This window comes from Alexandromys fortis, unplaced genomic scaffold (assembly GCF_014885135.2).
Source record: "Alexandromys fortis isolate MF-2015 unplaced genomic scaffold, M_Fortis_MF-2015_v1.1 scaffold_3, whole genome shotgun sequence".
Taxonomy (NCBI): Eukaryota; Metazoa; Chordata; class Mammalia; order Rodentia; family Cricetidae; genus Alexandromys; species Alexandromys fortis.
The window spans coordinates 29,770,934-29,789,638 of NW_026067909.1; the positions used below are offsets into that span (position 1 = coordinate 29,770,934).

Sequence of the window (18,705 nt, forward strand, 5' to 3'; positions counted from 1 at the left end):
TCAGCTCCTTTTCACAATCCTGGAACTACCTCTCCCTCCCCCCCAGACAGAACCTTACTAGGTACTCCTGTCAATCCTCCTGCCTCCATTAGCTGGTCACGAAGGGACCATGTCTAAACCCTTCTACCTGTTTTCTACTCAGCCTCAGAAGCAAAAGGCTGGGAGTTGCTGAAGAAGTTAAAAGGGAAAAGCTTTGGAAAACCTTTGGTTTAAAATAAAGTAGCTCAAAAAGACAGGTGAAGTTTCCCTAGAGTAGCCCCTTGGCATTGGCAAGGTTCCTCTAAGGAAAGCATGGAGACAGAGGCAGGGTGTTAGCCAGGATGGGTGCTTTGGGATGCCTAGACAAGTGAACTGGGGTCATCTCATGGCCCAGGAAGAGGCCAGCAGGGCACTTTGCCTCTGTCTGTGCTCTAAGCAGAGATAGCCCCTCCCATTCCTGTCCTGTCCAATTCTGTGCTAATCTAAGTGATGGGAGACCCATTCCTGGGCAGCCTCAGCTTCTGTGCCACCCAGTGACGAGTTCCGTGGCTCACTGACCACACTCAGGACAAGTATGAAATGGATACAAAACCAAACGAAACAACCAAACCCCATGCTCGTCACAGGAAGCAGTCCTGGCTGGATCTAGTGGGCGGTAGAGGGGAGGTGAAGGGTTTGAGAGGTGCACACCCCATGAACTGGGGTGATCCAGCCGTGCTCTTTGGACAGGTACTGTCCCTCCCCCCAGTGACCCCAGCAATCCCACAAGCTTCTGAAAATATTCATGGTGTGCTTTGGGAGTGGAGCTGGAGTCCGGAGGGAAGAGGGGACAGTGAGCTGTGGAGACTAAGAAGGAATACTCCGGGCTAGGCCTGCCTTTTAAGGGAATCTCTGGGGTAATGTAAACATGTTGTTGGTCATTAGATGTGCTGATTAAGAGGGTAAATCATAAAAGAAATTATGTCCTGGACATAAACTTTAAACAGAGCAGCGACATTTTAACAACACTGAAGCTACACAGAGTGTGTCCCCAGGGGAAACATGGGACTCGAATCCTGACGGTCGTCCCATGGAGGGCGGAGGCTCACAGTGCGGTCCCCGGGCTTGCAGTGTGGTCCCTGTTCATGTGGGGATAAATGCATCCACACGTTGCATGGGCGAGGAAAGCAAACTTTTAAAGGCCTTTAACCAGGCTGTAAAAGGGAGGAAAATCGCAAAATCTATGCAACAGCATATAAAAATTATTGAGTGTGAAATAGGACCGCCCTGTTTAGAGAAACATCAAATCGCTTTCGGAGGGAACCAAATGCTTGGAGTGGAGCAAGCTAGAGTTCAGGGGGACGGGGGGGGGGAGAGGGAGAGGGGGAGGGGGAGCTGAGGGGGCTTGGAGAATAGCTTTGTTCCAGCCAGGATTGCTGCCCGGCCAGCCCCTTCACGTCATTCTCTCTTTTCAAGGTAGGAACTCTATGATCCCTTTCCTGGGGGCCCTTGAAACAACCTGCTTGTCTTCTTTCAGAGAGCCCGTGAGCTGTCTCCATTCTGGCATCTTGTCATGTGGGGTTCAGGGAGAGCGTTTGCTATGGAAGGTGGGGGGAAAGCTGTAATGGCTGGCAGGGGCCCCTAAAGGAGCATCATGAGTGTCTGGTGTCTCTGGCCTGCTCTAGGTTTTCAGCTGACAGATCTTGTTGGTTCCCGAGGATGGCTGTGATCATGTCTTGGGTCTGGAACCCACATGTGCAGCAACTCAGCAGCTTAGCAGACAGGAAGTGCCCACAGTCCATGAGTGATTAATGTTTGGGGGTAGCTAGCTAGTCAGTCTTTGACGAGAAACCAAGAAATTGGTGGAAGCAAGGCCCGTAGGTGCTTCCTAAAAGTGGGTGTGGCCAGCAGTAGGTGAATTTTCAAGGCTTTGTCTTCTGGGGGGAAGGGTACTGTGAGGTGACTGGAGCCCAGGCCATGGAGAACAGGAGACAGCGGTCCTGAGCTTCTCACCTCCTTGGGCACCTCTGGCACCTTCCTGACTCTTACTGCTAAAGACTCTAGTCCTTTACTTATGGGACAAGATGGTGCCATCCAGACACTGGTTCTTTAAGACCAGAAACTCCTCCCTAGTCAATACAACTCAGGTATCCAGGACTGGTCCAGCAAAGAGACCTTCCCAGGGCTTTAGACAGGAGTGAAGAGAGAGAGAGAGAGAGAGAGAGAGAGAGAGAGAGAGAGAGAGAGAGAGAGAGAGAGAGAGNGAGAGAGAGAGAGAGAGAGAGAGAGAGAGAGAGAGAGAGAGAGAGAGAGAGAGAGAGAGATGGAAGCCAGGTTTGGACATTTCAGTAAGAGCTTTGCTTCCTTTCTGAGACATTCCCTGTAGTTAGTCTGTTTCTTTTGAGACAGGGTCTCCTGTATCCCAGGTTGGCCCAGGATAACCTCGAACTCCTGATCCTCCTGCCTCCACCTCCTAAATGCTGGGATGACAGGCATCTACCACTGTGTCTGGGTTGACTTCTACGTTCTTGTGATTTTCATTTTCATTTGTCCAAGGAAAACACATTTGGTATAAAAAAGTCCAGAATTGGTGCAAGGAGCACGAGCCTGCCGGCAGCTCTGCCCTTGTCTGGGAATGCTTAACTTTGTGGTATCTCTTGAGACCTTCTTTATTTCTCAAGGTGATTACGCACGGTCTCTTAGATTTTTTTTTTTTTGCCTTTGCAGTGGACCCCATGTGAGCCTGGCTGTGGGCAGGCTTCTCCAGCCCTCCCTGCCTCTCCTGAGTGGAAACTTTGGACTTCCTGTGGTTTGGGGGCTGCAGCTCCTGGTTAGTTCCTTAAAGGAAGTGTTGCTCCCAGAAAGGCTGTTTCCTTCCATATGTACTTCCTGTCCATAAATAGCTGGGAAGGAAGCCATGCTGCCCCCTCACGCCCTTGAGCTCTGACCAGCCGTTCCTGGGAAACGCTACTCTGGCACAGAGCCCTCAGGGATGGGCGCACTACTTCACAACCCAGCCACCAGCCTTGATTGGGTGGAAACCCCAGGTGGAAAGCTAGGCTGTGGTTCTGGCTTGGGCCTGGTTTTCTCCTGGAGGAAACCGGGAACTTGAGAGATAAGGTATTAGTAGTCCTGGAAGTATAGCAGACAAGGGGGTGGGGAATCTTCAGATATTTAACTGTGCAGTAGTTTGGAGGTTACCCTTGCTCTAGGTTGGCCTTGGGCTCTGGGTGGGGACCTTGAGTCCAGGGGCAGAGACCTCCCTTCCACTGCCTGGCTTTTGAAGTGCTGAGGTCTCACAGGCATTTATGGGAATGCTGCCGCTGTTACTGGAAGTCCCCACAGAACCCAGCAAGGGCATCTATTTCCCAGTCGAGAGAAGTCCTATGCTCTGCCCATGTGCTGGCTCTTCCCGGCTCTTCCCGAGGTGGGTGGCCTCTGAGAGAGAAAGACACCAGACAGATCTCGGCTCCTTTCTCTCCACCCGCAGCCTTCATTCCTCCATCTGCCACTCCTGGATTTTCTAGAGTTTTGTGCTGTTTCCAGACTTCTTTAGAAGCCTGCAGAACTTGTGTTGGACAAGAGACTGGGGTTCCCTCCAGATGCAGGGTCTGCCCACCTCCCAGGGAGTGCACAGGTCCGCAGCCTGGGACGTGGTAGCAGACACACACTGTCTGCCCCGTGTCCTGCCTGTGCTTGGGGGCTGTGCTTGCATGGTGTCTCACTGAAGGCTCTGCTCCCCTGCAGAACCCGGAGGCAATAGGACTTCAGAGCGCCATCGGCACCAAATAGTCATCCTCAGTGTCCTCTTAGATACCTGGGGGTCTCCTGTCCCTGTGGCTTCCCATGCTGGCTGACTTTCTGGCTTGTTTTTCTGTCTTCCTCCAGTCTAGCTCCCCTAACTCCTGTCTTGCCTCTCCTCCTGGATGGACGTCCTGGGATGACTCAGCTCTGCCTCTCTCCCATCCCAGGTGCCTCCACCCTGACCGTCCCTGACTTTTACACCGTGGCTAATCCCTGCAGAGGCTCTGACTGCTAAGGCTAGCTAGCCCTTCCAGGTGGAGCCCCTGTGTCTCATCTCCAGCTAATTTCCGGGCCTCCAGGCAGCCCCTGCCCAAGAGCTTTAGGCAGCCATGTGTCCTTGTAAGAATAAACCAGGGGGAGGCTTCCCAGTCCATACTTTCCCGCTATGCTCTGGGTTCAGGTCACACCGATGTCTCTCTGCTGTGGGTTTGTCACCTCTAATTTAGAGCCATCCTCCCACTTAGCTCTTCCTTCCTCCTGAGCCGTGGCGCTTCCTCATGACCAGACTGCTCTTTCCGTCCACACTTGCCCATACTCTTCCCTCATACACATTGGAGTTAGATGGTAGCCGCCACCTCACCCCCAACCCTACCAGATAGGGAAGGCCCTGTGGGCTGGAGGCTCCCCAGCTGCGGCTCCCTCTTCCCTGCCAGCCCAGTGAACGCTGTCAGCCAGAAACCATTCATGCAATGTGCAGGGCACTCTTACCTAGACAACAAGAATCTCCCTTCCCCTGTCCTAGCCTTTCTACATTTGCTTAGAGCCTTAGGATCTCCAGCACGATTAATAAAAACTGAGAGACAGATATTGGGGTTCAACCTAAAAGTCAGAAAAGCAAAATGACCAGCCACTGGCTCTTACCTCTACCACAGTCTGAAATGGCGATCCTGCATCCAGGAATCTCAGAATGAGACTGTGTTTGAGAACTATCTCCTCCCATCTTATATTCCTCTCTAAGGCTGAGATTAAAGGCGTGCACCACGCAATGTTTCTATGGCAACTAGTATGGCTGTTGGGATTAAAGGTGTGTGTTGCCACTGCCTGTAAGGCTGACCAGTAGTGAGACTGTTTTACTCTCTGATCTTCAGGCAAGCTTTATTTATTAAAATATAAATGAAACATCTCTGCAAGGGTCATGAAAGACAACTTCACAATGCTGCTGTCAAATGAGCTAGGCTCAGTATGGTGGGAATCCTACAGACACAGCTCAAAGGTGTAGGCAGCCTTTGATTGGGCTCTCTGTCTCTGTGTCTCTCTCTCTCTCTCTCTCTCTGTGTCTCTGTCTCTGTCTCTGTCTCTGTCTCTCTGTCTCTGTCTCTCTCTCTCTCTCTCTCTCTCTCTCTCTCTCTCTCCGTGCGTGTGTGTGTGTGTGTGTGTGTGTGTGTACCTGTGCATGTGTGTACCTGTGCAGTGCCCAGATATGTGTGGCCTTCCTCATGCATCCACCTTGCTAGTTCTGACTAAGGTGACCTCATGGCTTGGATGCACACCTTCTCATCTCCCTGTGTTACCAGCATTTACGTTTTACTTTGGGCTGACTAGTCATTGCTGTGGAACAAGAAAAAAACCTCTCAAATGTAGGCTATAAAGGCAGCTGTTGAAGTTGAAACCTGCTGGCCTACATTACCCCATGTCTTTGGAATGGAGGAAATGATGCCAGGAAGGGGAGGGGTCACAACGTCCCAGCTGTTTGAACTGGAAACTGTGTCATGGTGATTTGTGATGGTGAGGTGCATTCTAGAGTAAGGCAGCGGGACACTCATCTGAGAGCTGCGTACCCAGGCAAGGGTTGCAGCTTGGAAAATTGTTAAAGGTGGCTGCTGTCCTTCAGGTGCACGTGGGTTGAGGTCAGAATGGAGCAGGTGCCTTGGGGAGTGAAAGGGGAGCGTAGATAGCAGGGACCTTCAGAGTTGTTTGAGGAGGTGAAGGGCAAAGCAACTGGCTGCAGGTGTTTGATGGCATGTGAGGGGGAGTGACATCCCTGACAGGTTGGTGTAGCCTTGAGAAAGAGTTTTCAGTTTTGTACAAGAGTTCCGTGGTTATATGATACTATTTGCTCCAGAAGGTGGAGGCTTCCTTTTCATCAGGAACAGCAATATGCCCAAATAAGTCAAGGAACCCAAATCTTTTTTTTTTTTTTAAATTTTTCTCTGCCTCACTGACTTGTTATAAAGAACCCAATTTCTTTTTTTTTAATTTATTTATTAAATTTTTCTGCCTCCTCCCTGCCACCGCCTCCCATTTCCCCCCTCTCCCCCCCTATCAAGTCCCCATCCCTCATCTGCCCGAAGAGCAATCAGGGTTCCCTGCCCTGTGAGAAGTTCAAGGACCACCCACCTCCATCCAGGTCTAGTAAGGTGAGCATCCAAATTGCCTAGGCTCCCACAAAGCCAGTACATGCAGTAGGATCAAAAACGGATTGCCATTGTTCTTGAGTTCTCAGTAGTCCTCATTGTCCACTATGTTCAGCGAGTCTGGTTTTATCCCATGCTTTTTCAGACCCAGGCCAGCTGGCCTTGCTGAGTTCCCGATGGAACATCCCCATTGTCTCAGTGTGTGGGTGCACCCCTCGCAGTCCTGAGTAAGGAACCCAAATCTTTAAATCCTTTAAAAAAACATTTTATTTATTTATTTGTTTGTTTATTTATTTGTGTGTTTTTATAGACATCACATTGTGCACATGGGGCTCCATATGCTCCTAGTAGGAGTTGGTCCTGTCTCTTTATTATGTAGGACCTGGGGACTGCACTCAGCTCATCTAGCTTGGTGGCACAAGCCTTTACCTGTTGAGCCATCCCACTGGTCCCCAGGCACCCAAGTGTTCTTGGCTATCAAGTTTATAGGGTTTTCCTTTGTTTTGAGATACAGTCTCCCATAACCTAGGCTAGTTCTGAACTTGCTAGGTAGTGGAGGATGACCTTGACCTCCTGATCTGTATGCCTAAACCTTCCAAGAACTGGGGTTACAAAATCAAGTTCTTATGTGAATTCAGATGGCAGAATTCTCAGATTTTCCAGGGCCCTTTTCTGAGTAAACAATGATTGAGCATCTCTCAGCCTTCACCTAGGATTCTGGAGATGGAGCTGGTTGTGTCTCCATAGAGATGGGTTTCGGAGGGGCTAGAGGACCAGCTCCTGGCAATCAGCTCTTGAAACCCCGTCACTGCACTTGCTTTTGGGGGATGTTGAGGAAGGCTCACCCAGTCAGTGTCTCTGTTTCTCACATTTCCCTTTTGGGAAGTCAGAGTCTCCACTGTGGTGGATGGGGCCACCCTTTCTGAAGTCTCCTCATCACACAACAATGTTGCTTCTTACAGCTGTTCTCCCCAGAGAAGGCTCTTGCAGAGAGCATCTCACGTATTTGGTGGCTGCACAGGCCAGCTGTCATATCCGAGATGCAGCTGATGTTGGCTGAAGGAGAAGCTTTTCACGGGAAAAGTTAAGAGGATTGTCCTTAATGTCCAAGTGTTTAAGAAAATTGGGACATGTGGGAGGGGAGTACAACTTGGGTCGAATTCTCGGTACTGCAAGGAATGGAATGGGATTAGGGACGAATTGAGTGGGTCCTGAGTTCGATGCTCAGCCCTCACATACAAGAGCTGGGTGTGGTGGTGCACACCTGTATCCCAGTGCTAGGGAGGCCAAGACAGGGCGATCTCTGGGGTTTGCTGGCCTAAGTGGTGTGTTCCAGTCTCAGTGAGAGACCCTGTCTCAAAGAATAAGGTGAACGGCCCCTAGGGAACAATACCTGAAGGCTGTTCCTGTCCTCTGCACATGCATGCAGCCAGGCATATATGCAAGGCACACACGTGAACACGCAACACAACACTCACAACACACACCATACACACACATCACATACATATGTACATACTACACACACATTCACATACTACACACATGCACACATACCATTCACACATTATATACACACATACATATGTACATACTACACACACATACACTTACTACACACATGCACACACACTATACACACATTATATACACACATACACACACACACACACCATATCCCCCCACTGTTTGGGGTAGAAGGAAGAGCCCCCCTCTCTCTGCTTTATCCACTCAAGAGTATTGAGTTCCCTCTTGACAAACACCTAATAGGGTGGTAGAAATAGATGATTAATGTAGACCCTTAACACAGGGAGGAGGCTGGGATAAGGACAGCTACGCCCAGATTTGGAAGTACTGAGTGGATTTCTTTCAAAAGCCCCCAGAAAAGACTGTGGGTCCCGGCAAAGAGGGGAAGTTGCCAGAAGTGTCTCTATGCGGTGCTGTCATTGCAGTCACGGCGACGAGAGTAGCTTTCTGGGAGAATAGCAGGGCTCGGGGGCAGCTTTCTTTCCAGAAGGTTCTGCAGAGGCTGGAGTGGGTCTGCTCACCGAGGCGCGACGCGTGAAGTCCGTGCCATGAAACACAGCCAAGCCAAAGCTAACTCATGCTGTGAACAAGAACCCGAAGGTTCTATACAGCTCATTTTCAGAATGCGTTCCCTTGCAATACAAGCGTATAATTGTTTTCGTTCTCAGCAGCATAATGGGGGCTTTGTGGTGGCTTCATGAGAATTATGGGCTTTGGAATGTGACTTTTATTTTAAGATTTTTGAGGGAACTCCTAGTGGCATTTTACTTTTGACCTTTATATGAAATCTGTAGTTGGCCAATGCCATGCAGTAGGCATCAGAGGAGAATTTTTGTTGTGCCTAAGATCGCGATGTTCTGGATACCATGGGACGGGATAAAACTGTCACACGTGAAGTGGCTAGTTGTGCCCTGCTGGTGCATTGGACAAATTAACGCATGGTGTTTCCCTATAGAGAACACCACCGTGTTCTCTATACCTTGTGTGTTCCTGCTTTTGGTATTGGATTTAGAAATAAAAGCTAGGCCACCAAAGCAGAAACATTGCCAATAATGAATATCACTGAGGAAAAGTAGGCAAGAAAGGGAAACCAAGAAAAAGACTCAAGGGCTCAAGTCATCTGCAAATGCTGGAAGGTTTTAGGAAGAAAGTTAGTGTGCTGGGGTTGGGGACCTCTCTTTTGGGACCCTAGCAGGCAGGGTGGCTGCACAGAGCAGCTGGCCCTGGAAAACAACAAGGCCTCTGAAAAGGAGGGTCACTGAGCAGTAGTGCAATGCATGTTGGGAATAAAAGAGAATAATGTGATACGGAACTGACTAGGATGTTGGATGATCATATTAAAATGAAAAGTAATGAATTCTGGGCTTGGGAATCTGTTGAATGGGGCTTACTCTAGGCACTTCTGGGTGGCCAACTTTTTGATTCTGGGGAGGTTTACCCTGCAAGAAAAGACATGCAGAGGAAGGCATTTTGCATATTTTGGGTTCCTCCTTAACCTGTAGTGTGTGTGGGCCTCACACTCAAGAAGAATGTGTACAGTGGAGGAAACGCAATACGGAGCCGAGGCCCGGGGCACATTGCTGCTTTCGAGGGACTGGAGATTTGCACAGAAACACGTGTTTCCATGATGTATCCATGCCTTGTCTGGCATGATGGGAATTCAAACAATGAGGCCACATGTGAGAAGTGGGAATGCCAGGTCCATCACGGAGGAGGGTGTGAAGTGCCAGTAGAGCCTGCTTCCTGTGAGGAGCAGTGGCTGTTGGCCCAGATGCCTGTCAGGCTCAGTGAAGTCGCAGCTCTTTGAAGTCAGGTTTGTGGTGGACGATAGCAAAGATGGTTCAGGTAAATGACAAAAAAATACATACAAAGTATCGGATGGCTTCCCAGACAGAATGCTGAGGCGGGGATAGCCTGATTCTGAGCACTTTATATGGGATTGGAACGATGTTGGTAGCCTGAACCCCTTACTGGACACCACACAATGGAGATTTTAGGGACAACAAGCAGAGGAGCAAGAAGCAAAAGCTGACCCGTCCACCCATCATGGTACCACAGATTATTGTGAAGGTGATTTTAAAATGGGACAAAGAGGAGGAGACCCAGGCCAAGATGCAGTGAGTATAGACAGAGACTCTCAGAAGGACATCGAGAAGTCATTTCCCAGGACGGTAACAGAAGAAAGCAGGTAAAAACTGGGGAGGTGGAAATGCTCTCTGAGAGGGCATGAAAGGGAAACAAAGAGAAACAGTTTGGAGCCCAAATAAACCACTGGAGAGATAGAGAGTATAACTGTAGTTTAGCAGAAGGACAGATTCCCTGCCTTGTACACAAAATGTTGGCTGCTTCATTCCCTTGACTACCCTGTATCCAGGAGACTTGGGACAATGATTGTGGCTTATTAGTGAATAGAGTCTTGGCCATTGCTACAAAAGTAGTAGAATGTGACTTTGAAGCCACTGGTTTGAGAAGGGTAGGAGCCAGCCGGGTCTACATATCTACCTAGCTGCATAGTGAATTCTGTCCAGGGCTGTGCAGTGAGACCTTTTCTCACCATCATCTTTATTACCATCATCTTCATCATCATCATCATCATCTTCTTCTTCACTATCATCACAATCACCATCATCATGATCACCATCATCATCATCACATCATCACAATCACCACCATCATCATCGTCATCATCATTGTCATCACCATCATCACAATCACCACCACCACCACCATCATCATCATCACCATCATCACATCATCACAATCATCATCTTCATCATCATCATCACCATCATCACATCATCACAATCACCACCATCACCATCTTCATCATCATCATCACCATCATCACATCATCACAATCACCATCACCACCATCATCATCTTCATCATCTTCCTCATCATTGTCATTATCATCATCATAATAACAAGAACAAAGATAGTGAGAATCTTTAAGAACTTACTTATTCTATAAAGTCTACTTAGCTGGGCGGTGGCGCACGCCTTTAATCCCAGCACTCGGGAGGCAGAGGCAGGCAGATCTTTGTGAGTTCGAGACCAACCTGGTCTACAAGAGCTAGTTCCAGGACAGGCTCCAAAAACCACAGAGAAACCCTGTCTCGAAAAAAAANAAAAAAAACAACAAAAAAAAAAAGTCTAAGACTTTCAAATTGTGGATATTCAGATATTTTTAGAATTCAGGCCACAAAAAAAATAAATCAAGGCAGAAATGACAAGAGAAGGGAAGGGAACCAAGAATGAAATGGGGATTAAGATCTCAGCTAGAAAACACTAAGTGAGAAATTGGATCAGAAGGAAGGGGAGGATCCAGGGAGTTCTTTCAGGATGGCCCTGTCTTTGTAGACAATTTTTTTTTAATCATGATAGAAACTTAGTTTTTGCTGTACCAAAATTTATATACATTCACTGTGGCTCAGAAGTATTTCTTTGAAAATCTGGATTGGTGGGGATAGCATTTTTTTTAATGATACTTTAAAATTTTTATTTTACGTGCATTGGTGTTTTGCCTGCATGTATGTCTGTAGGTTGGATCCCCTTGAACTGGAGTTACAAGCCACCATGTGGGCGCTGGGAATTGAACCCAGGTCCTCTGGAAGAGCAGCCAATGTTCTTAACCACTGAGCTATCCCTCCAACTCATGGGGATAATATTTTTAAATCTTTTGACATATATCCTTCTCAGCGAAGGAGGCTGGAAACGAGAAATTTTGGTTTCCATTTGTGTTAATTTTACAAGGGGGAAAAAAAAGCAGCAGGCAAAATATGAGAGAATCGGAAAGTTTCCATCAGCTACCATAATGCTAGGGAGGTTACCCAATAACTGTAGAAGACGACATGGGAATTAAGGAGGAAACATAGCCAAGTGGATATTGAGAAATCCGAGGGAAATGAAATTGCTGGGCTGAGGGAGGGTGAACTTTAACTCACTCAGTGTGCAAGACTTGGGTCAAGGAAGGCGAGTGGGAGGAAGGCCGATATCTGCTCAGGGTCAGCTGTGCGTGGAAATCTGGATCCACCCGCAGCTGAAAGCAACTGGCGGCTGCAGGGGCCGGAGAGCTGAGCGCAGGCGCCAGGCCTCCGGGTGAGCTTCCGAGGAGCCTGTTACCCCGTCTGCCATGTTATCTGTGCCCTCCCTAGAGACAGCCTAATTGATTTGAAAGCTGACAGAAAGACGCTCCACAGAGAAGAGATAGGGTCATCCGAGATTTCGGGGAAGACAGATTGGACAAGATGGTGGGGAATGTGGAAAAGTTGATGTCACTAGGTGGTTTTCCTTCTGTGATGTTTGGTTCTGTGCTGTTTTATGGGAAGGGCCAGGGAAAAGGTTGACACAGTGGAGAGTTAGGACATAGATACCCAGGGGAGCACTTCAGTAGCCAGGACTGTCTCCGGAAGAACATTCCCCTCGTCTATGTTGAATTTATTGGAATGCAAATTCCAGTAAGTAAAGCTCAGCAATTGAGACTCTAAGCTGTAGCCCCAGATACTTAGTGGCCTGGTAGATATTGCAGCGAGTACCATGAACTTCGTGAGAGGACTCATGTTCCCGTAAAGGGAGCCTGTCGTGTCCTGCTTCCTTCCCACAGTCTGGAAGGAAATTAGAAGCTTGAGGTTTCAATTAGTAAAATCTTCTTAACAAAACCCAAAAAGCTTTAGACTGTGGTGCATGACAAATAGCATATCAGAATTCCTCCCAAAAGCCACCAGCTCTCGGTCTCCATCCCAAACCTGAAACACACGGTGTATTTACGCTGCAGGATTCTTAGTGATCTGTGTGGGCTTCACGCAGAGTCACAGAATCAGGGCGGGTAACAGTGGGGTGACAGCTGGGTCTTCATGGCTCTCGCCTGTTCTGATTGGTTAGGGTGGAATGCCAGTGCACGATCAGATAATTTCAGACGTTTTTCTGCATGTAATTGTGACATTCACACGCTTACCTGGATGCATTGGTAGGTCCTGATGATTGACACTGAGGAAGTAGCTGCCGAGTATGTTTTGGGGGCTCTCTCTCAGAGCTTTGAGCGAATCTAGACATGCGTGCACCGTCACAGGGCTGCCCCCAAACAGGGTCTCTGCCCTCAAGACTCTCTGTGCTCTGCCTCTCCATCCCCCTGACTCATCTCTAGCAACGTCCATCATGTGACTGGACCCACAGTGTCATGTGGTCAGAAGCACACATCTGTGCAGGCTTCACAGGGTGACTTCTTTCTTCATTGTCTACATTAAATTCCTTCAGGTTTTTTTTTTTAATGGATTGAGAGGCCAATTATTTTTAATGCTGAATAATTATATTCCATTTTCAGGATGAACTACAGTCTCCCGCTGAAGGGCATTTTAATTGAGCCCAAATGCAAATTAAGCTGCTATAAAATACACCCATGCGCATTCCTGTGGCTCCACGCCGTAGCCAACATTTGATCATGTCTGTGTTCTTGGCTTTAACCATTGCCATTGGTGCATCCTGCCCGCCAAGGTCTTTGGCCTATTGCTTTAATTGGGTTATGCTTTTAAAATAGGTAATTGACAGCCCCCATCCCGTATCTCATTGTTCACAGGTGTTTTCTCCCAGCCCGCGGCTTCTCTTCTAGCCGTGTGGTTTGTTGGGCGGAGGTCTCAGTTGGGGTGACATCCGTCAGAGCCACACTTGCTCTCATCCCGCATGGGTCTGGTGTTCTGGAAAATTGTCACCAAGCTCCACATTGTCCATGTTTTCCTCCGGGAACTCTGTAATTTTGCATTTTGATCTATGACTTCCTTTGAGATGACTTTTATAAAAGAAACTAAGTCCGTGTCTAGGTTTTTAAATGCATTTGACTTTTGAGACAGGGTCCGACTGCATTAGCCCAGGCTGGCCTTAGACTAGAAATCTTCCCGACTCCGACTCGCAAGCATTAAGTGCAGGCTTGCATAACCGTGGCTGGCATATAAATTTGTTGTTGTTGTTTTATTTTTTTATTTTCTGCATGTGGGCATCTAGTTCTTCTAAAAACCCATTTCTATCTCCTTGTGGAAATTTTGAGTCTTCATTAAAACTCAGTTACCTGATTCCTATTCAGAGTTTGCCGTCTTTCCTCACACAGATAGTTTATTAGACACATAGTTCATTAGACTCTAACTAAAATCTCACTTTTGGTGTTGCAGATGTAAATGATACTCTGTTTGACTCCACTTTTCACTGCTGGTGTTTTGGAAAGGAACGGGCTTTTGTGTTTAACTTTGTATCCTGTCACCTGGCTGTAATCCATTCTTAGTTATAGCAGTTTTTTTTTTTTTACACAGATAAGCATGCCATCTGCTGAGAACTTTTTATGAAAACTCTAGCATAAAAATGGAAATAACTGGAGTAAATGAGATGCTTCAGGTCACCCAGAAAGAAAAAGCTTCCATATCTTTTTGAAGCTGTTTAGAGCTCCATAGTGCCTGCCATTTTTCTTGATTGGTTTATTCATACCCCACACTCAAGTGTACATACACATGGACGCACTGTATTTTATAGAGGTGTTTATACCCCCCCCCATTTTAAAAAGGAAGCCATAGATGCTAACACTGCCTGTCCCAATTGTTTGCTGATCTACCCTTGCCTCTCACATCTGCCTGCTTTTGACCTTGGCATGGTGGCTGCTTTGTGGCCATTCCTTTCAATTGCTGATCATTTTGGGGAGGTTGAACTTGTGGACTCCCAGGAACTCATCCACCTCTACACTGCATGACCTTTGGGCTACTGAGCATATTTGTCTTTTGTTCCTCTTGTCCTTTGATGTAACCATGGTGATACCCTTGGAGAGAGTGAAGTGGAGGGTCACCGCTGCCACGTGCTTCTGCACGCAAAGTAGCTCAGCAATTCAGCCTGTGGGATGACATTGTCTCCATTTAACTGGGAAGGGACTGAGAACCAGTGACCCGCTCACAACAATGTCAGGAGCCATTTCCCCAAAAAAGTAGAGGCGTGGCTGCCGTTGGTCACTGCTGTCCTTGTCAGCAGGACCGGTGGGTGCAGTTTCTGGAACCCCGACCCAGGTCGCTTCCTGGAATCTTCATTAGCGTGAAGACCCACATCTGTGCAGGACTGATGGACGTGGGGTCATGTCAAACAGTCGGTCATTCTGACCTCAGAACTAGAGGGTGGGGCCTGGCCAACTTCGCATCCACTTTCTATCCTTAGTCTTGTTCTTGTGGAGAGGGAAGGAAGCGACAGTCTGTTATCATTCCTCAGATGGTTTACAGCTCAAGCCCTTTTTTCTTTGCTTTGCTTTGTTTTTGAGACACTGCATATACCACCATATAACATCAGGTGATGAATGTGTGGCATGTGTGCGTGTGTGTGAGGGGTGTCTGTATGTGTATCTGTCTGTGTGTGTTCAATCCCCCAAACTTCTGAGTGCCCCCAGTCCACAGGCATGTGTTAAAACTGCTGGGGATGTTCTCCTCGACTGTTTCTCAACCTGGAGGTGTGGCCCAGATTGTTCTGGGGGGCTTGGGGACTTAGGGATGAGTAGGAACAACTAAAGAGAGACAGCAAACAGCAGTAGGTTCGGGGGGAGGGGCAGAAAAATGTCTTCAAGGGTTTCTCTGCCTTCTCCATATCTTAACGGCAGAAGGTTCCCCTGCTTTTCCTCTGTCCTAACCCTGAAGAACGGGGTGCTCTAATTACTGAACGTTAGAAAGAAGAGAAGCAATACCCTTCTTGTGATCTCTGCCTGGGGATCCTCAGCCCCCCACTGAAGCCTTCCTAACCAAATTCTCCATCTGCCTTCCCTCAGGCTCTGTGGGCAATGGTCCCACTCCCAGCCAGCCTCCTGCCCCTCTCCATGGGCTCCCTGCTCTCAGATGGAACTGCCGTGGCGCGGGCAGGCGGTGGGGAAGCACAGAGCGCACTGGGTGACCGGAAATCCTCTCTTTAGCAGCACATTGTGTTGTTTGTGCTCTGCTCAGCACCCCTGTGCGGACCGGGAGTGGAACGGTCTGTGTAGCTAATTCTATCTGCTCGGAAAGGCTGCCTCACCCTCTGCCCAGCTGTTGAAGCCTGGCAGGCTATAACTCCACTGGCTGGTTCCCTTCTCATACCCCTACCTCCCTTTCCAATTTTTAGTTTTTTAAAACTAACTGATTAATATTTATGAGACCTATCTGGCTGATTCATGTTTGTTTGCTTGCTTTTTTTAATTTTTATTTTTTTTTCATTGTTAGTTTTCTGAGACAGGGCTCAGGATGGCCTTACACTCACTCTGTAGCCAGTGCTGGCCTCAATCTTACGGTGATTTCCCTGCCTTTGTCTCCTGAGTGTTGGGATTTCATGCATCAGCCACCACTGTGTACAAGCCTTCGCCTTCCGTTAAAAAGAGCTTTTGAATAAAAATCAGTTTTGCTGGAAGGTTCAGGAATTAGGAAGGTAAACCCTCCCACTTTGTTTTCCATTCGTTCACATTTTGCTGCGTTTGTGACTGCTGAGCCCCGAGAGAGCAGGTGTCCAAAGTTATCCCCGTGGGCCCCTGAGCTGGTCAGCGTTCCACGTGTAAGTGTAAGCATAGTGAGTTCAGGAACTTTTAACATTTTAACAACGCCACATCCGTTATACAGTCAGCTTCTTACTTTTGTCAGCTGGCCTAGGACAGTCCTGTACAGCGGTTTGTCCCCGTCAGCCAGAGGCCAGCCTGGGACTCTGCTGCCTATCCGTAATCTGTTCCTTTGACTACCACTCTTTGGCTGACCCAAATTTTCTTACCCAGGCAGGCTGGACTACCCTCTGTCAGTCTGACCCAGAGCTGGACACCCTGTCCTGTTTCCCACAAGCCTCTCCTGGCCTGTGGTGACATGTCTGTTCTTGTCACAGTGCAGAGAAAGTTGGCGTGGTAGATGTCCCGGCCTTGCTGGGCTCGGTGGATGCTCTAGGGTGTCAGCTCATTCCGGGGCTGTGCCGCTGAAATTGCTGAGGTGGGGAATAACTTTCAGCTCTTTATCACCGTATCAATCTTGCTGTGTGGAGAATTTTCCCTGGCGCTTGACTTCATGCTCTGGGTTTTGCATAGCCTTCTGGATCTGGGCTCTGTAATCTTGTTAGAGGCGTTCACTCCTGGAACCCTCCCTGTGGATATTGATCTCCTGAGGTGGCCACATGGCCTGCCAGTGACAAGCGCAGCTAATGATTGGGGGGGAGGCCTTTCCAGGCCCCTGAGTCTAAGGGAATCCCATGCTCCTTCCACGTCTCCTCCTCTGAGAAGGAAAGCGTGCTTTTGCCGAGGTGGGGATGAAAGTTTGTCCTGTGGTCCTCAGGACTTTGTTCCTGAACCCCAGAAGAGCTTCAGGAATGCGCACAGTCTGCGTGAGTCCTCACCTTCCCTGGGTGTGTGCTCAAGGACCTGGGACTTAACAGAGGAGGTTTCCTTCCTGAAAGTCAGGGACACAGGGCTGTGGTCACTTATGTGTTGTCCTTGTCATGAAAGAGGCTCCCCTGCCTCACAGCGGTGTCTTGTTTCTCACCTGACTTAGGGTGGTGCCTCTGTGTGGAGCAGGGGGAGCTTGCTGCATTGGAGGTTCTGAACGTTAAACGTTCTGGAAGTCGGAGCTAGAACTGCGTGCGACTTCCGTTAGGGAAGTTTAGGGTGTGTCATTCCTCTGATACTCTTAATTACTGAGCAGGGACTCCCAGCCTTTCTTTGACTTTGTCTGCATTTAGGGGAGAATTATGACGTCTAAACCTGGATAATAAATCAACTTTTAGTTGCACTTGGCTTCCTTCTTTTACCATTCTTCCTTCCCACTTGTCTTCTTTGCTTCGTGCCTCACCTCACTGTGTGGACGTGAGGTAATGTTTCACCCCTTTCCAGATGCTAACATCAGAACTTCAAGCATCAGGGACCCAGGTGAGAGCTAAGGAAGAAATAAGACCTTTGAACAGTCAAAGTCACTATCAGGCTGCGAAGCCCAGCACCTTCCTGAGTGGTCACAGTCTCTGTCAGGGAGACCATGTCCCGAAGCCCAGAACCCTCTTGAGCTCCGAGGCATGCTTAGCCAGACCAGCATTAGAGTACATATTCGTTACCTAGCAACGGAGAAAAAGGGAAGACAAGTATTAACACACAACTGTGATGATGGAAAAAGTGTAGTAAGACACGGTAGAGGCCAAGACTTCTTGCTCCCTGAACTCATAGGGCTCAGGGGATGCGGAGGCTTTGACTTTGTTGCCTCATGAGGCCAGAAGGATGATCGGTCAGCCTCTGAGAGCTAGGGGAAGGAAGGGAAGGAAAAAGCGGGGAGGGGTAGGGAAGGAACTTTGATTAACATGGGAGGGCTGGAAGAATCGTGTGTGATTCCGGCTGATTAAAACTCCGAGTGGCATCTGTTAAAGTTGCTGTAGAGGGATTGCTAGGTCACTGTAGGAATGAGGCATGAGCCCGTTCCTCAGAGAGGAGGATGGACACGGGCAAAGCCTGTTACTGATCTGTCTGGAGAAGGGCCAGTGCCAGTAGACTTTGACTTTAGAACCAACGAACCCACACTCCAGTCAGTAGACTGGGTGGGAGGCCTGGCCAGGGCTGGGGGGAGTCCCATCCTCAGCACTTTGTAGAGCCCTGGTCTCCTTCTGAGCAACTGGGAATACAGCTGTTGAGCCACTGAGCCCGCCAAAGAGAGATGGGGGTAGAGTGTTCTGAACTGCAGATGCGTTGGCTCTGAAAAGAATTTCAGAGCCTACTTTTTCTGGCCTACTTTTTCTTCTTCTTCTTCTTCTTCTTCTTCTTCTTCTTCTTCTTCTTCTTCTTCTTCTTCTTCTTCTTCTTCTTCTTCTTCTTCTTTTTAATAGTAAGCATTTAACTATTTAATTTCTGTTGTTTTTTTAAAATCCTGTAATTAGAAATTTGGTTATCTTTGGCCCTAATATAGGTGACCCAACCTTACTTCTTCAGCTATAAAGTGACCTAGTAGGGCCTTCACAAGGAATGTTCAGTAAGCTAGCACACTACTCCAGATGTGAAGTTTAGCTTTCTGTTAATGCTCGCTATCATAATGAGACGCAATTGACTATGTCACACCACACAAAAAGCTAAAGA

The 18,705-nt window shown here is 48.2% G+C and overlaps 1 protein-coding gene across 1 annotated transcript in view; it reads left to right on the forward strand.

Annotated features, from left to right (window-relative positions):
- The window catches only part of Col4a1 (collagen type IV alpha 1 chain), a 114,721-nt gene that overhangs the window by 11,737 nt on the left and 84,279 nt on the right, over positions 1 to 18,705 (forward strand). The window lies entirely within an intron of this gene.